This window comes from Euprymna scolopes, chromosome 6, assembly GCF_053919585.1.
Source record: "Euprymna scolopes isolate OS-2025 chromosome 6, ASM5391958v1, whole genome shotgun sequence".
Lineage (NCBI taxonomy): Eukaryota > Metazoa > Mollusca > Cephalopoda > Sepiida > Sepiolidae > Euprymna > Euprymna scolopes.
In genome coordinates this window covers 150,778,609-150,796,216 of record NC_136487.1, presented here as the reverse complement: position 1 = coordinate 150,796,216, position 17,608 = coordinate 150,778,609, and the positions used below count along the sequence as shown (strand labels likewise).

At 33.5% G+C, this 17,608-nt stretch overlaps 1 protein-coding gene and 1 pseudogene across 1 annotated transcript in view; one reads left to right on the top strand and one right to left on the bottom strand.

The window, feature by feature from the left end:
• LOC145278040 (uncharacterized) overlaps positions 1 to 17,608 on the bottom strand; it is a 399,772-nt gene that overhangs the window by 300,800 nt on the left and 81,364 nt on the right. The window lies entirely within an intron of this gene.
• On the top strand, positions 7,000 to 7,116 carry LOC145278404 (5S ribosomal RNA; annotated as a pseudogene).

The window sequence follows — 17,608 nt, the reverse complement described above, 5'->3', positions numbered from 1 at the left end:
AAGCTCAAAATTGAAGGCTTTTTCAAGCCTTTACAAATCTTGCAGAAGTAGTATGTTACAGAAGTACAGAAATAGTATGTTACAGAAACTCTGCATCTGATACTGTGGCTATAGCTGCCAACAATATCTTCCACAACACTTAGTAATAGTCTCTGGAATGAAACGTTTTGACTAATTTCATATAAAAAACAATATTTTGAAAAATCAATTTTTATCAGGAGGCACGTCGTTGGTATAATGGATAATATCACCAATTATGGAATTGATCATGACAAGTTCATTTTTTTTTTTTTACACAGGCATCACTACATTATCAAGGCCAAGAGGCCACTCGAGGATAAGGGTTAAATAGTGTACAGTAGAAATTGGACAATATAGTAATGCTATCAGATCTATTTTAATCATAGATGCAGCAAATTGTGGTACCAGGCCCAAATGTTGAGAAAACCAGTTTTTTTGAGAGGGTACTCTGGTCGGGTGCAAAAAATAGGCAGTTAAAATAAATTTTTGGCATTCCCTGGCAGAGGCGCATGAGACGATTGACAATAACAACTGTGCCACTGCCTCTGTAAAAAAGAAGTAATGCTTGAGCAGCTGAACATACTCCCCATTCCAACAAAAGTGATTGCTCACCAACAAGGCAGTTTCTATTTGTAAGAATGATGTCGAGGACAGACCCTGCCATGACATTTAATCATAAATCTATCCATAGTCTCTGGAAAAGACCATCTACACCAGAAATAAGGCAAATCACTGTTGTATCACAACAATTAGTAGATCAAAATAAACAGGCACATCGTTACAGTAAGCAAAACTTCAAATCAGATCATACCAAGAAAATGGTAGTCAAAATCGACAATAATTTTTTTTTTTTCAAATTGATAAAACAAGCCAACATATTATATGCAATCTTTTTTTGCAAATTGATGAAACAAGTCAACATCTTCTTCTATATATATAAAAGGCAAAATGTGTGTGACCATTTCGTGTATGTCTTCAAAAGGCTTTTCTCGCACACGCTCCCGGGTTCATTACTATCGCTTACAACTGTTTATATGGGTCCTATGTCATAATATGTAGGATTTCGGAACGCAGGTCGTCTCTAGATTTATTTACGTCGACTTTTATGAGATACGCGCTATTTCGCTTTGTGCCCGGTTTGTCTTGCATTTTAGTATAAATACAGTGAAAAACGTTGGGTTTTCGGCTTCGCTCAGCTTTCCCCCCCCTTCCCACCATCATCTGGGGAAAGTGAAAACTAAAAATAATGATCCCGCAATGACCTCATTTAGCGTCGTCCTGTCAATCAAACCTCTTTTAGCTTTATAAGCTTTAACTTAACACGTTAATCAATTACTCTCACTCGTGGTCGAGACCGTTAAGTATTGGCATTGGTTTCCACTTCCGCGTCAAAGCTTCCGGGTTCAATCCCTCCTCCCGACCAAACGTTTTTTTTTATTACTTCGCTTATTCTTTAGTTTACCCCCCCCCCCATACACAGGTTTATTTATGCCATTTTTTTCCGTTTTGGTTTTGGATTTTTTTTTTACATCGTCTTTTTTATAATATTTAAGCAGGATTATTAATTACCCCCCCTCATACACATACCTACAAATACCAGGGCAACGCCGGGTACCCCCCCCCCCCCACTAGTCTATAATATAAATCTCACCTGTCTGTTTAAATGTATGTATGTTTGCCTAAAACTTTTGACAGAGGCAACGGATTTTCACGAGATCAGAATCGTTTTCAAGCTCAACCCTTCAGGTGATAATATCGAAAAATTGGCTAAAAACATTAATTCCTTCACCCTCAATTGAGCACTTTTCTACAGGGAGGGGTCGCTTTTTTCACCGATATTTTGAAAAGTCATCCCCTCTTTTCGATTGACTACTAGCCTTAATTTAAACCTTTGCCACTTCCGATTTGGCGGTAGTCATAACAGCAAACACATCACTTTCGCAGTAAGGGTTTGAGCCTACCTGCCTTCTACCACTTTTTTTTTTTTTGCTCAACACATACCTTCAAACACCCGGGAAATGCTGGGCACCCAGGCTAGTATTATATACAATCTGCTGAAGAGTCTATTATATTTACCATGTTTTATTAATGCATATTAAAAAATTACAGTTGTTTATTTTAATGGTTTTCTTATAACACATATACACAAAGCTGTTGTATGGGGAAAAAAATGATAAAATGATGAAATTAGTATGAATAAAAATTTTTTTCCATGTATGAAAAAACAAAACGACTTATAAATCAATAATAATGGGAAATTGTTTTCTAAAACTTGTTTTTATTATGTAAATTATAAATCCATTTAATGGGCTTCCAACAGCATAGAATAGGACATCTTAAAAATCATCATTCACCTATCATTTGGCTACACAAACACACACACACACACACACACACACACACACACACACACAACTAATATTTCTGGTGGACCAAGTGCAAAAGAGATCCAGACAATTGCATTTAAGGGAACAGTGAGGATACTAAAAAGAGCTCTCGGCTGATTTCAATAAAAAGCAGGAGAATGCTGACAGCTGGTTTGGCTGCTCCATACCCAGCATTACAATCTTCAAAGAAAAAAAATTTAAAAATAATAACAAAAGTAAAGAAGTTGAGAACATTATTTCCTTATCCCCAATTGACCATTAAAATATATTACAGTATATCTTTCTTGTGGTCTCTTGGTCTTACCGAATTCCAGGACTAGAATTAACATCACTTGGAAAAGATGCACCATTCCTAGTAAAAGCCAATGTGGGTTAGCCATAGCAAAAACACCTTATTTGTGCTGAAATTATGTTTGAATTAAGAATTGTTGAATTTTTTTCTTTTTTCAGAATCATTGAAAACACTTGATGTTTGAAATTTTATTTTGATTTCAATAATTTCATTCGTTATTTATTACATTAATTTTATCTATTTTCATAAACATATATTTATTATATAAATTTAAAAAAAATTATTTTTATGATTTCATAAACATATTTCTTATAAAATTTCAATCAAAATAAAAGCTTTTAATTTTTAAATTTTGTTATAAAAAGTGCAAATAAAGACTAATTATATTATTTTTATCTTTTTATAATTTTGTCGATTTTTGTTATACACTTTCCAATGTCCTTTTCTTATATTTCATTTCAATAAATCGTTTCACAGTAGAAATACTAATAAAAGTGAAGGAACTGATTTGCTTTATCACCGCTTCCAGTAGCAAACACGCCAGAAGTTAGGAAGTATGTTCGTTGACTATAAACACTTTTTCTTGGCATTCAAATATCCTTCTTCAAATAAATTGACTATCAAAAAGTTTTGTGATCCTTTTATAAAATAGCTGCTCCGCAGAGAAATTCTGTTTTTTCTCAGGTTTAAAAGTTTAAATTCTTGATTTTCAAATTTTAATTCTAGTCAGCAATATATAAAAAAAAAAAAAACGAAAATTCTGTTTTAAGAAATTACATGTGAACACTCTACAAAAAACTTGGCAAAAATCCCCAACAAAAACTCAATTTAGTATTTAGAATGATTCTTATAAAAATTTAACATAAAATGACCCCCCTCCCCGCCATGTCTGGGTCATTCTAGCCTTTTAAGGTTGTGAGCACTCACAAATTATTTTGATATTTCTTCATGCTGAAAAGTTATAACAGAAAATATAATTATTTATGATACCACTAACCTTAGGTCCGAGTGATAAGCATCACCTCAAAAAAAGCTACCTACCACTCACTCAAAGACTGAGTGGTAAACTCCATACCAACAAAAACCCTCTTAAAACCACACATAAATTGTCTATAAATAAATAAATAAATGAATAATTTAAAAAAAAAGAATAAAAAACAGACCCTCACTTCATTTTGGAAAATTAGATGAGAGCGATTGTAAATTAAACAAATTTAATTAGAAGGTCAGTTTGCTATCTTCTTTTTAATAGTTTTATGACATTCACATATACATGTCAAATTTTATTGCTTCATCTCAAACAGTTTTTTTTTTTTAAACATATTTTTTTTCAATGAATACAAAAACATTCACTCATATTTTCTGGAAAATAGGGGGAGAGGGGCTTCAAGTGCTTATATTTAAAAAAAAAAAAACAAAACAAAAAAACAAAAAAAAAACAAACAAGAACCTTAATTCCAGTAAAGCAACTGGCCCAGACAGCATTCCAATTATAGTGTTCAAAAAGCTTCAACCAGAACTTGCCCCCATACTTACAGAACTTTTTAAGAGTTGCCTTAAAGAGAAGTGCTTTCCAGCACCCTGGAAAACCTCATCAGTATGCCCTGTATTTAAGAATTCAGGTGATAAGTCATCTCCCTCTCAGTACAGACCAATAAGTCTCCTGTGTGTCATGAGTAAGTTGCTGGAATCCATATTAAATACACCTCAGCAGAAATAACCTTCTAAGTGACATGCAATATGGATTCCGTTCTGCTAGATCTACAGATGTGCTAACGGTTATATCTCATAGGATTAGTGAATCTCTCGACAAAGGCTTCCTTTCTAGGGCAATTGCCCTTGACATATCAAAGGCCTTCGATAAGGTATGGCATAAGGGCCCACTTCACAAGATTTCCAACTACGGTATAACTGGAAATGTTTTTTTAATTATTAAATCATTTCTCTCTGATAGGCTCATAAGAGTAGTGATTGATGGGCAGAAATCAGAGGCCCACAGTATTAATGCTGGAGTCCCTCAGAGGTCCATTCTGGGCCCAACTCTCTTCCTGATCTACATCAATGATCTCCCAAACACATACTTAAATCATTTGTTGACATCTATGCTGATGACACGACTATCTATGGCAACACATCAAAGGCAGTAAATGACAAAGTTCTCTCTGATTCTCTCTCCTCTGATCTTGAGTGCATGGTACAGTGGGGGAAGAGGTGGTTGGTTACTTTTAATGCATCTAAAACCAAGTTATCTTTACATCATCAACGCTCTGATCCCCATCTGGCATCAATTGAAATGGATGGCTCTCGTCTTGGAGAGGCTTCATGCATGTTTTGACAAGCTTCTGGGTTTGACCTTTACTCCTGATCTGAAATGGAACACATACATCAAGTCTGTTGCCCAGGTCGCTGGGAAAATGGTAGGATCCTTCTACCGCTCCAGAAGATATCTCACTACTGATGCAATTCTCTATCTATATAAAAGCCAAGTACGTCCAAGGATAGAGTACTGCTGCCACATCTGGGCTGGAGCTGCTAAAAACAGCCTATCCTGCTTTGACAGAGTACAAAATAGACTTCATGGCTTAGTGGGGGATGCCCTTTTCTTTTCCCTGCAACTTCTCTTCCACAGAAGAGACGTTGCGAGCCTGTCTTTGTTTTATCGTTATTTCCATGTCCAAGCCCCAATTTCTGCCCCCCCCCTCACCAATCTTTCATGAAAAACACCCGTCTAGCTGAAACCACTGTCAGTAATTTTCCCCATTCTTTATCTGTGCCTAAATCAAAACGTAGATTCCATGAACAAAGCTTCTTTCTTAGAAGTGCATGCCTGTGGAATTCTCTTCTGTTTGCCTGTTTCCCACCTGACTACAACTCGGAGGTCTTCAAGTCCAACATAAACAAATTCCTGATGAATCACCCCCTTAAGTAAGACACTTTATCAAATCTCCAATACCAACTATTACTACGATACTATCCCATTTAATACTGTACACACAATAACCTTTATCCCCGAGTGGCTTCCGGGTCTTGATAAGTGGTGACCTCCATGTAAAAAAAAAAAACAAACAAAAAAAAACAGATGAATTTTGATAATTTTTAAAACCTAAAAATATTTCCTCAATCTATATTTTATATTCTATTTTGTAGCCTAGTAGGGGATGCCCTTTTCTCTTGCCTGCAACCTCTTTCTCAGAGAAGAGACATTGCGAACCTGTCTCTGCTTTATTGTTATTTTCATGGCATGCACTCGTCTGAGCTCCAATCTATAGTTCCACCTCGCTAAACTTTCACGAAAAACATTCATCTAGCTGAAACCACTATCAATAATTTCCCGTATTCTTTATCTGTGCCTAAACCTAAGCGTAGATTCCATGAACACCTGTGGAACTGTCTTCTGTTTGCCTGCTTTCCAACTGACTACAATATGATCATCTTCAAGTCCAATGCGAACAAGTTCTTGATGAGCCATCCCCTTAAGTAATCCAACTTATCAAATTTCCACTACTAACGATTACTACAACATTTTACCCATTGACTACTACTCACTCATTAACCCTTATCCTCAAATGGTCTCTGGGCTTTGATAAGTGGTGACTCCATAAAAAAAAATAAAAAAGATCAAATGACCCATTTATATCATTTAATGTTTTCAAGTCATACACACATTTTTTAAGGTTATGTAAAAGGATGTAACACAGATTATTTTTCCCATATATTAATTCAAATTATGTGTGTACATCAAGAGAAAGGAATAGGCTAGATGAAGAAGATAGAGGGTAAGAAGGAGACGAAAGAAAACAGGCAGAGAAAAGATAAGGAGGGATAGAAGGTATGTTATACTTTTGTCTCAGGCAATTCCGGGTACTTCTGATAGTATTAAATAAAAATAAAAATGAAATTGTACCAAAAACCGTGTTACTAATAAAAATTAAACAAAAACAATACAGAAATTAATAATATATTATGTGGAATTCTTGTCATCAGACCATAATAGCATTGTATTTGTCAAATCAATATTTGATCTTGCCTAGCCAGTAAATTTAGAAATTGTATAATCACAGCTGAAAAAAAATAATTCCAATCTATTTCATCGATTACATATTTTATCATACTATAAACTGTAGGAGACTCACTATTTATTTTCATGGGAAAAGCAACATATACAAAGCAAGGAGCACTATTTCTCACTCAACATCCTTTCTACAAACTCACTACTGAAATATTTCTCCATCATCGAACCACTGTTGAAATATGGTGTCCAGGCCTCTGCACTATATTTAATGTGTGATATCCAACATCTGGTACGGCACAATCACGTTGACACACCGGTTCTCGCCAGATCACTGAAGTTAAGCAACGTTGAGCCTGGCCAGTACTAGATGGGTGACCATTTGGGAAGGCTAGGTGCTGTATGTACATTCTGGGAAGGTTGGGCATGGGGCCAGCACCCTCACCCTATAAAAAGAACTCTTCGCTACAAAAACATCTACAAAAGTTGTAGATGGCCTATGCCCCTCCAGGGGCTCAAGGGCTATGGATGAATGGATGGATCCAACATCTGGAGAGAGTTCAAAGACTGGCTACTCAAAAGCTGCAAGGTCTATCCGATCTGGCCGATGACAGGGGACTCAAGAAACTTAACCTTTTCTCTCTTGAGCACTGACGATTCATTTTGGCCTACAATTTCTTCAATAGTCATATCAGGACTTATTCACTTTTGCAGCAGTTTGAATTGAAGGAGGGTCGCTTTCTTAATTAGAATCCCTGAAACCTTGTAATAGATTTCCAAAATCTATATATTAATACGATAGCGTGTGTTAGTTTGTGTGTCACGCTTACATCCTTTTTTTTCCGAGTGACTGTCGTTTAATTGTTATGTTAATTTGTCATTTCTTGTAATAAATAATTTTACCAAGAGTTCTTCATAAGTTTTGGTTTCGGTTATAACTGAAGGAACTCAAGTTATATATAAATATACATATATTTTTTTCTTCATAAGTTTTGGTTTCAATTCAAGCTGATGCACCCAAGTCATATCACAACTTTATAATATATAAGAACCGATAGAAAATTGACTCTATAATAGTAAATATGAAATTTGCATAAATTAAAATATCATATTTAAGCATATTTTATGACCGGGCTATGCCAGGCGTCCCTGATAGTATGTAATAAATGCATCAATAATGCAACAATTCAATATGAATTTGGTAAGATGTTTGGCTACTGTATCCTTTTCTGTGTTAATTTCTAGCATTCTTTATGAACATGGCAATTGAATGGTTTCATTTTTCATCAAATGCTTTGGAATTGAACTGAATATACGTTTTTACTTAATATGCGTTTTTGCAAACAGTTGTGGATCTCTGTTCCACTTAGCTTGCTTTCTGGCTGACTACAGCATAGTCGTCTTCAAGTCTAATATAAACAAATTCTTGTTGAGCCATCCCCTTAAATAGTCAACTTCCATGCATCAACCCTTATCGTCGAGTGGCCTTTGGATCTTGATAAGTGTTGACTCCCCCATAAAATGGTTGGATCATTCTACCACTTCAGTATCTCACTGCTGATGCAATCCTTTATCTGTATAAGAGCCACGTGCATCCTAAAATGGAGTACTATTACCACATCTTAAAACTAGCTTTTCTCTCTTATAGATAAAAATGAATAATATTTACATGGGAATATTTTACCTTACACCAGTCAAGGGAGATAATAAAGTCTTAGTAAATCATTTCTTTAAAAAAAAAAAAAAAAAAGAAGATTTATTATAATCTAGAGATATAGTTTAGTGGTAGAGCAGTCGACTACAGATCGAATGATCCCACTGTTCAACCCCGGGTATATCTCACCATTTTATTTTTTTTTATTAAGGAGTTCAATTTATGATAAAAGAAGAGGTACTATTTAAAATCGCCGCAAATCATTTCTTTGTTTGCATATTTTAAAACTAAGCATAATCAGAATTGACTTTCCCAGGGCATTCATCATCAAGCCCAAATATCAGCTGACGTGATATTGTAGACAAACAGGCGGAATTTGATGAACAACATTATTATTATTTTTTTTTTTTGTGAATTAGTCCACCGGACAAATTATTCCTCGTAATATATAATATTCAATAGAGGAGTGATTCTGTAATAATACATATGCAATCTGTATAAATTAAACTATCATGTTTAAGCGCATTGTACAACCGAGCAACGTTGGGCTGCCAGCTAGTATATATATATATGCCTCAGTTTGCGTGTTAAAATAAATGCTATCATTTTAATTGGTTCTTCCATGTAACTCTGAGCAAATTTATATATGCTAATGTCTCAACAAAACCGTATTCGCTTTAGTCTTCCAGATCATCAATATATGCAAATCAAACTTCATATCATCATCTAACAAACTTCATGCTTTTCCGTCACAGATGTTTTAATCCAAAAATATATCAACTAGATGAAGTACCCATCTACGTTGGGTGATCATTCAGTTCATATGTTTCACAGCACATCAATCCTTTCAGACATCAAATGTCAAAGGATAATACCCATTGTAAACAACCTATTAGAAGCAAACCCATAGGTCAAGGGAGGGGCTTAATGGATATATTTTTGCAAGAATATAAAAAAAAAAACATAATACAAATATTATTACAGCATGTGTTCTCAGAATTGTCTGAGCCATTCCTTGCTTCGTTTGTTCCCGCTCGTTTGACTCATTGGTCTAGTAGTCTCCATCAATTTGCTGTTTTAATACCCCATTGTGATACAGATTCCTATTCAAGGTAACTTCTTTCCAAGAACTGCACACTTGTGGAACTCCTCCTTTTGACAGTTCTGCTCCAACCTATAGCCTTTCTTCTATATAGGCATCTCCGGTCTTTCTGATAATCACATTTCATTCTTGTCAGCTCCTTGGATCATGTGGCTTCATGCCTTGTCTGAAGCAATTTCCATAAAATAAAATTAAAAAAAAAAAAATTATTTAGCCAATACAAGGTTCTCACGGATTTTCAATGTCCATTTTCAAGGACTTTTCAAAATTTTTTTAAGGACTTCTCCAGACAAAATTCAAATTTTCAAAACAAAATTTGGGGATTGTTTTACAATCTACAGCAATTCGAAAAGGTGTTAAAAATCAAATTTTCTGGTGTTTTAAAGAAGTTTTAAATGCTTGTTATTTCACCTCAAATATTAACTTTCTTTATGGTTTTTAATTTCCAAACGAGATGGCTGCCATCTTGTCCATTTTCTTATGTTGTTTTGGCTCGGCCAGCCTAATTTTAAATTATCACAATTTTTTTTTTCTTTTTTTTTTTTGGGGGGGGGCATTAGAGAGTGTCATCCGGAAAGTAATTTTTAAGGAGGAGGGTGTAATTTTATTTATGGCAGCCGCCACTACTCCTCCCTCCCTCCTTGTGCCCCCCCCCAATTAAATTATGAGAACAAAAATACATAGAGATTTGAATCTTTATCACAAAACTACCCAAGGTAGTTTTGTGATAAAGGGGTATAACTCTTGTATTCACAATAATACTATTCGATTTCAGAACAATGTATTTCGATTTTATTTTCAATATTTCGAACATATTTTTAATGACATTTTTATTGATCCTTAAAAAATAAATTAATAGTATTTATTTTGATTTTATTTTTAACTGGCGAGGGTGTGTTGAACAAAAACAAAAAAGTGTTAGTAGGCAGACGGGTTCGAACCTGTGAACCCGTGACGCGAAGGCAGAAAAGAAAGTAAACAAAAGTGAACTTTTACCACTACACAACAAAACCATAGGAAATGGAAAGCGTTTAAATTTTGCGATGTCAATCAAAAAAGTTGATTTGCTAAGTGAATGCAGAAATGAACATTGGCTGAAGACCAGTTCAGTTTTCCACCATTTCATTTATTTGTTCTCCATGATGTTGGGGAAAACCAGCTCCTCCCAAGAATGGGGGAGCTCCCCAAATGAATAGCAATTGTTTGATATGAACAGTTTTCCCACATTGATCAAAGCTAATTGCTTTTCTAGAGGTTCAGGCTGAGAAGGCTGGCGAATGGATATTTATTTGCTTCTCCACTGAGCAAATTAGGCACAAGGCCGTTTGTTAATGTGGAGGGGGGGGACCAGCTCCCTCGAGAGGAGGGGAGGGGGACCTGGTAAGCTTGCCCCTACATATACTAGAAACTGATTGCTCAAGGGAAATGGTCTTTTAGTGCAACATCTGCTGGAACAGATACTACACTTTGATCTTTATTGCCTGCGCCACAAAGGCTGGCGAATGATGTTCGCTGCTATTAGTTTCACTTTTATACTGAAAAAAAAAAAAAAAAACAAACACGCGAGAGGATAGAATAGCGTGAGTTTTATAAAAGTCGATCAAAACAAATCTAGATACGATGTCCCTTCGCAAATTGTAGATATTATAAGCTAGGGAGTATATAAAAAGTTCCAAAACCTAGTAACCCCCTGCCCCCCGAGAACCCCGGCGAAAAAAGCCTTTGCTGGACATACAAAAACGCGCACGGCCATTTTGTCTTATATATATATATATATACTAGCGAGGGTACCCAGAATTGCCTGGGTGTTTGGAGTTGTATGTGGTTTTGGGTAAATCAAAACAAAAGAATAATAAAAAATCGTTTTGGTAGGTAAGTAGCGCAGTTGGTTTTTTATTTTGGTTTGTTTACTCAACTTTGGTTTTGTTTCCCCAAGATGTTTGGGAGAAACCAGCTCCCCATCAAAAGGGGATTGTCCAAATTGAATAGCAATCGTCTCATATAAGGAATTTTCCTCTCATTAAAGCTGATTGCTACGTTCCTGGCGCGATTGCCGAGAACAACGTCTTAGCTTTGAATTAGTTTCCCTTTTTATACGAAAAAGCCCAATCAACATGTGAGAAGTCAAAATAGCAATAATTTTGTAAAAGTCGCTGTAAATAAATCTAGACACGACCCGCGTTCCCAAATCGTAGATATTATTATCTAGGGGATATATAAATACTTCTAACCGATAGTAACCCTCCCCCCACCCCACGAGACCGTCAGCGAAAAAAGCCTTTTCAAGACATACAAAAATGTAGGCTATAGACTAGCGGAGGGGGGGGGATGTAGGTGTGTGTGTTTTTGGCCAGGTGTTTGTTTTGAAAAAAAAAAAAAACGAAGCCTTGACTAACAGTTGGAAAATAATAAAGTGTGAAAAAAAAACGTGCGACTTAGCAGGTGCCCTTTTTGACGACTTAATGATGTCAACTTTGAGTGCGGGAACAGTGTTTTATTTTTTTTTTTATATGACAAAAGCTTAATGCACATGCAGCGATCGAAAATTGTTGAATATTTATCCTTTGAAAGTCGGGCAAATTAAATAGACAGGCAACCCCGGTTGTTAACTCGTAGATATTATCATTTAGGCGCGATATAAAAAGTTTTAAGAAGTTGTGAGGCGACAGATCAGTTCTTGGAAAGAAGCCTTTCTTGGACATACATGAAAACGCACACACACACAGTTTCGCTTTTATATTTATACTAGTGGGGGAGTACCCGGCGATGCCCGGGTCTTTTGAGGTGGGTGTGGTTTTGGGTAAATCAAAACTCCGAGGGGGGGGGGAGTTTTGGTATGTGAGTATGAGGATCGAACCCGAACCCTTGAGGCAAAGTTGAAAATTAAAGTGTAAAAAAAAAAAACAAAAAAAAAATGTGCGACGTTAACCACTGGGCCACCGCGACATACAACGGAAACACGTTTGAATTTATTTTTTTAAGTATTAAAAACAGGTGGCCGCAATAAAAGTTAACTCTGTTGCTTCTATTTGACCTAATTAATGAGGTCAAATAGAAGTTAGCAGTTAACTTTTGCTGCGAGGCAGCGTTTGGGTTTGTTTACCCAACTTTGACTGTTTTTATTTTCCCAACAGATGTTGGGGATGGGGGAACCCAGCTCCCCATTGTCCAGATTGAATAGCAATTGTCTGATATAATAAGAGGAGTTTGTCCGCACATTGATCAAAGCTGATTGCTTCTGGACGTTTCCCGGTGCAATGCCGACAACGCACGGTTTGAATTTAAGTTTCACTTTATCTATAAATATAAAAGCGAAAATGTATGTATGTATGCTTGCTTTTTCTGTATGTCTACAAAAGGCTTTTTTCAGAGAAGCGGTCGGTCGGTTCACAACTTTTTAAAACTTTTTATATCACATATCAATCGTAATATCTCACAGTTAACAACGAAGCTCGCCTGTCTATTTAATTTGCTCGATTTCGGGAAGATAAATATTCAACATTTGTCGCTCGCCGCATGTGGGTTAGTCTTTTTCCTATAACATCTTAGGAAAATAAAAATCCCCCAGTGAACCTTGACCTCATTAACTTGTGTTTCCGTTAGCATCTCGCAGTGGGGCAATCGTTAACGTCGCACGATTTTTTTTTTTTCACACTTTAATTTCCAACTTTGCCTCAAGGGTTCGGGTTCGATCCTCATACTTACTTTTTTATTTTTACCCCCCCCCCCCGAGTTTCCACACACACATCAAAACACACGGGCAATGCCGGGTACCCCTCACTAGTTTATATGAAAAGCAGGACAAACAGGAGACAGAGCGAAATAGCGCAAACCTCATAAAGTCTAGGTAAATGTAGAGGTGACCAGCGTTCCCAAATTGTAGATATTATTATCTAGCGGGTATATAAACAGTTCTAAGCGATCGTAACCACCCCGGGAGCATGTGCGAGAGAAGCCTTTGCGAGACATACATGAAATGGTCACACACATTTTGCCTTTATATATATATATATATATATATATATATATATATATATATATATATATATATATATATATACTAGCGGGGTTGCATGGGTGTTTTGAAGTGTGTGTGGTTGTCATTTGTACTTTATTTCATTTGTTTTCATTTGTACTTTATTTCCTTTGTTGTCATTTGTACTTTATTTCCTTTGTTGTCATTTGTACTTTATTTCCTTTGTTGTCATTTGTACTTTATTTCCTTTGTTGTCATTTGTACTTTATTTCCTTTGTTGTCATTTGTACTTTATTTCCTTTATTGTCATTTGTACTTTATTTCATTTGTTTTCATTTGTAATTTATTTCCTTTGTTGTCATTTGTACTTTATTTCCTTTGTTGTCATTTGTACTTTATTTCATTTGTTGTCATTTGTACTTTATTTCCTTTGTTGTCATTTGTACTTTATTTCATTTGTTGTCATTTGTACTTTATTTCCTTTGTTGTCATTTGTACTTTATTTCCTTTGTTGTCATTTGTATTTTATTTCATTTGTTGTCATTTGTACTTTATTTCCTTTGTTGTCATTTGTACTTTATTTCCTTTGTTGTCATTTGTACTTTATTTCCTTTGTTGTCATTTGTACTTTATTTCCTTTGTTTTCATTTGTACTTTATTTCCTTCGTTTTCATTTGTACTTTACTTTATTTGTTGTCATTCGTACTTTATTTTATTTGTTGTCATTCGTACTTTATTTCCTTTGTTTTCATTTGTACTTTATTTCCTTTGTTTTCATTTGTACTTTATTTCCTTTGTTTTCATTGGTACTTTATTTCCTTTGTTTTCATTTGTACTTTATTTCCTTCGTTTTCATTTGTACTTTATTTCCATTGTTGTCATTCGTACTTTATTTTCCTTTGTTGTCATTTGTACTTTATTTCCTTTGTTGCCATTTGTACTTTATTTCCATTATTGTCATTTGTACTTTATTTCTTTTGTTGTCATTTGTACTTTATTTCCATTATTGTCATTTGTACTTTATTTCCTTTGTTGTCATTTGTACTTTATTTCCTTTGTTGTCATTTGTACTTTATTTCCTTTGTTGTCATTTGTACTTTATTTCCTTTGTTGTCATTTGTACTTTATTTCCTTTGTTGTCATTTGTACTTTATTTCCTTTATTGTCATTTGTACTTTATTTCATTTGTTTTCATTTGTAATTTATTTCCTTTGTTGTCATTTGTACTTTATTTCCTTTGTTGTCATTTGTACTTTATTTCATTTGTTGTCATTTGTACTTTATTTCCTTTGTTGTCATTTGTACTTTATTTCATTTGTTGTCATTTGTACTTTATTTCCTTTGTTGTCATTTGTACTTTATTTCCTTTGTTGTCATTTGTATTTTATTTCATTTGTTGTCATTTGTACTTTATTTCCTTTGTTGTCATTTGTACTTTATTTCCTTTGTTGTCATTTGTACTTTATTTCCTTTGTTTTCATTTGTACTTTATTTCCTTCGTTTTCATTTGTACTTTACTTTATTTGTTGTCATTTGTACTTTACTTTATTTGTTGTCATTCGTACTTTATTTTATTTGTTGTCATTCGTACTTTATTTCCTTTGTTTTCATTTGTACTTTATTTCCTTTGTTTTCATTTGTACTTTATTTCCTTTGTTTTCATTGGTACTTTATTTCCTTTGTTTTCATTTGTACTTTATTTCCTTCGTTTTCATTTGTACTTTATTTCCATTGTTGTCATTCGTACTTTATTTTCCTTTGTTGTCATTTGTACTTTATTTCCTTTGTTGCCATTTGTACTTTATTTCCATTATTGTCATTTGTACTTTATTTCTTTTGTTGTCATTTGTACTTTATTTCCATTATTGTCATTTGTACTTTATTTCCTTTGTTGTCATTTGTACTTTATTTCCTTTGTTGTCATTTGTACTTTATTACCTTTGTTGTCATTTGTACTTTATTTCCTTTGTTGTCATTTGTACTTTATTTCCTTTGTTGTCATTTGTACTTTATTTCCTTTGTTTTCATTTGTACTTTATTTCCTTTGTTTTCATTTGTAATTTATTTCCTTTGTTGTCATTTGTACTTTATTTCCTTTGTTGTCATTTGTAGTTTATTTCCTTTGTTGTCATTTGTACTTTATTTTATTTGTTGTCATTTGTACTTTATTTCCTTTGTTGTCATTTGTACTTTATTTCATTTGTTTTCATTTGTACTTTATTTCATTTGTTGGCATTCGTACTTTATTTCATTTGTTTTCATTCGTACTTTATTTCCTTTGTTTTCATTTGTACTTTATTTCCTTTGTTGCCATTTGTACTTTATTTCTTTTGTATTCATTTGTACTTTATTTCCTTTGTTGTCATTTGTACTTTATTTCCTTTGTTGTCATTTGTACTTTATTTCCTTTGTTGTCATTTGTACTTTATTTCCTTTGTTGCCATTTGTACTTTATTTCCTTTGTTGTCATTTGTACTTTATTTCCTTTGTTGTCATTTGTACTTTATTTCCTTTGTTGCCATTTGTACTTTATTTCTTTTGTATTCATTTGTACTTTATTTCCTTTGTTGTCATTTGTACTTTATTTCCTTTGTTGTCATTTGTACTTTATTTCCATGGTTGTCATTTGTACTTTATTTCCTTTGTTGTCATTTGTACTTTATTTATTTTGTTGTCATTTGTACTTTATTTCCTTTGTTTTCATTTGTACTTTATTTCATTTGTTGTCATTTGTAATTTATTTCCTTTGTTGCCATTTGTACTTTATTTCTTTTGTATTCATTTGTACTTTATTTCCTTTGTTGTCATTTGTACTTTATTTCCTGTTGTCATTTGTACTTTATTTCATTTGTTGTCATTCGTACTTTATTTCCTTTGTTTTCATTCGTACTTTATTTCCTTTGTTTTCATTTGTACTTTATTTCCTTTGTTTTCATTTGTACTTTATTTCCTTTGTTTTCATTTGTACTTTATTTCCTTTGTTGTCATTTGTACTTTATTTCATTTGTTGTCATTTGTACTTTATTTCCTTCGTTTTCATTTGTACTTTATTTCCTTTGTTTTCATTTGTACTTTATTTCCTTTGTTGTCATTTGTAATTTATTTCCTTTGTTGTCATTTGTAATTTATTTCCTTTGTTGTCATTTGTACTTTATTTTATTTGTTGTCATTTGTACTTTATTTCCTTTGTTGTCATTTGTAATTTATTTCATTTGTTGTCATTTGTAATTTATTTCCTTTGTTGTCATTTGTAGTTTATTTCCTTTGTTTTCATTTGTACTTTATTTCCTTTGTTTTCATTTGTACTTTATTTCCTTCGTTTTCATTTGTACTTTATTTCCATTGTTGTCATTTGTACTTTATTTCCTTCGGTTTCATTTGTACTTTATTTCCTTTGTTTTCATTTGTACTTTATTTCCTTCGTTTTCATTCGTACGTTATTTCCATTGTTGTCATTTGTACTTTATTTCCTTTGTTGTCATTTGTACTTTATTTCATTTGTTGTCATTCGTACTTTATTTCATTTTTTGTCAGTCGTACTTTATTTCATTTGTTGTCATTCATACTTTATTTCATTTGTTTTCATTTGTACTTTATTTCCTTCGTTTTCATTTGTACTTTATTTCCTTTGTTTTCATTTGTACTTTATTTCCTTCGTTTTCATTTGTACTTTATTTCCATTGTTGTCATTCGTACTTTATTTTCCTTTGTTGTCATTTGTACTTTATTTCCTTTGTTGCCATTTGTACTTTATTTCCATTATTGTCATTGGTACTTTATTTCTTTTGTTGTCATTTGTACTTTATTTCCTTTGTTGTCATTTGTACTTTATTTCCTTTGTTGTCATTTGTACTTTATTTCCTTTGTTGTCATTTGTACTTTATTTCCTTTGTTGTCATTTGTACTTTATTTCCTTCGTTTTCATTTGTACTTTATTTCCATTGTTGTCATTCGTACTTTATTTTCCTTTGTTGTCATTTGTACTTTATTTCCTTTGTTGCCATTTGTACTTTATTTTCATTATTGTCATTGGTACTTTATTTCTTTTGTTGTCATTTGTACTTTATTTCCTTTGTTGTCATTTGTACTTTATTTCCTTTGTTGTCATTCGTACTTTATTTCCTTTGTTTTCATTTGTACTTTATTTCCTTTGTTTTCATTTGTACT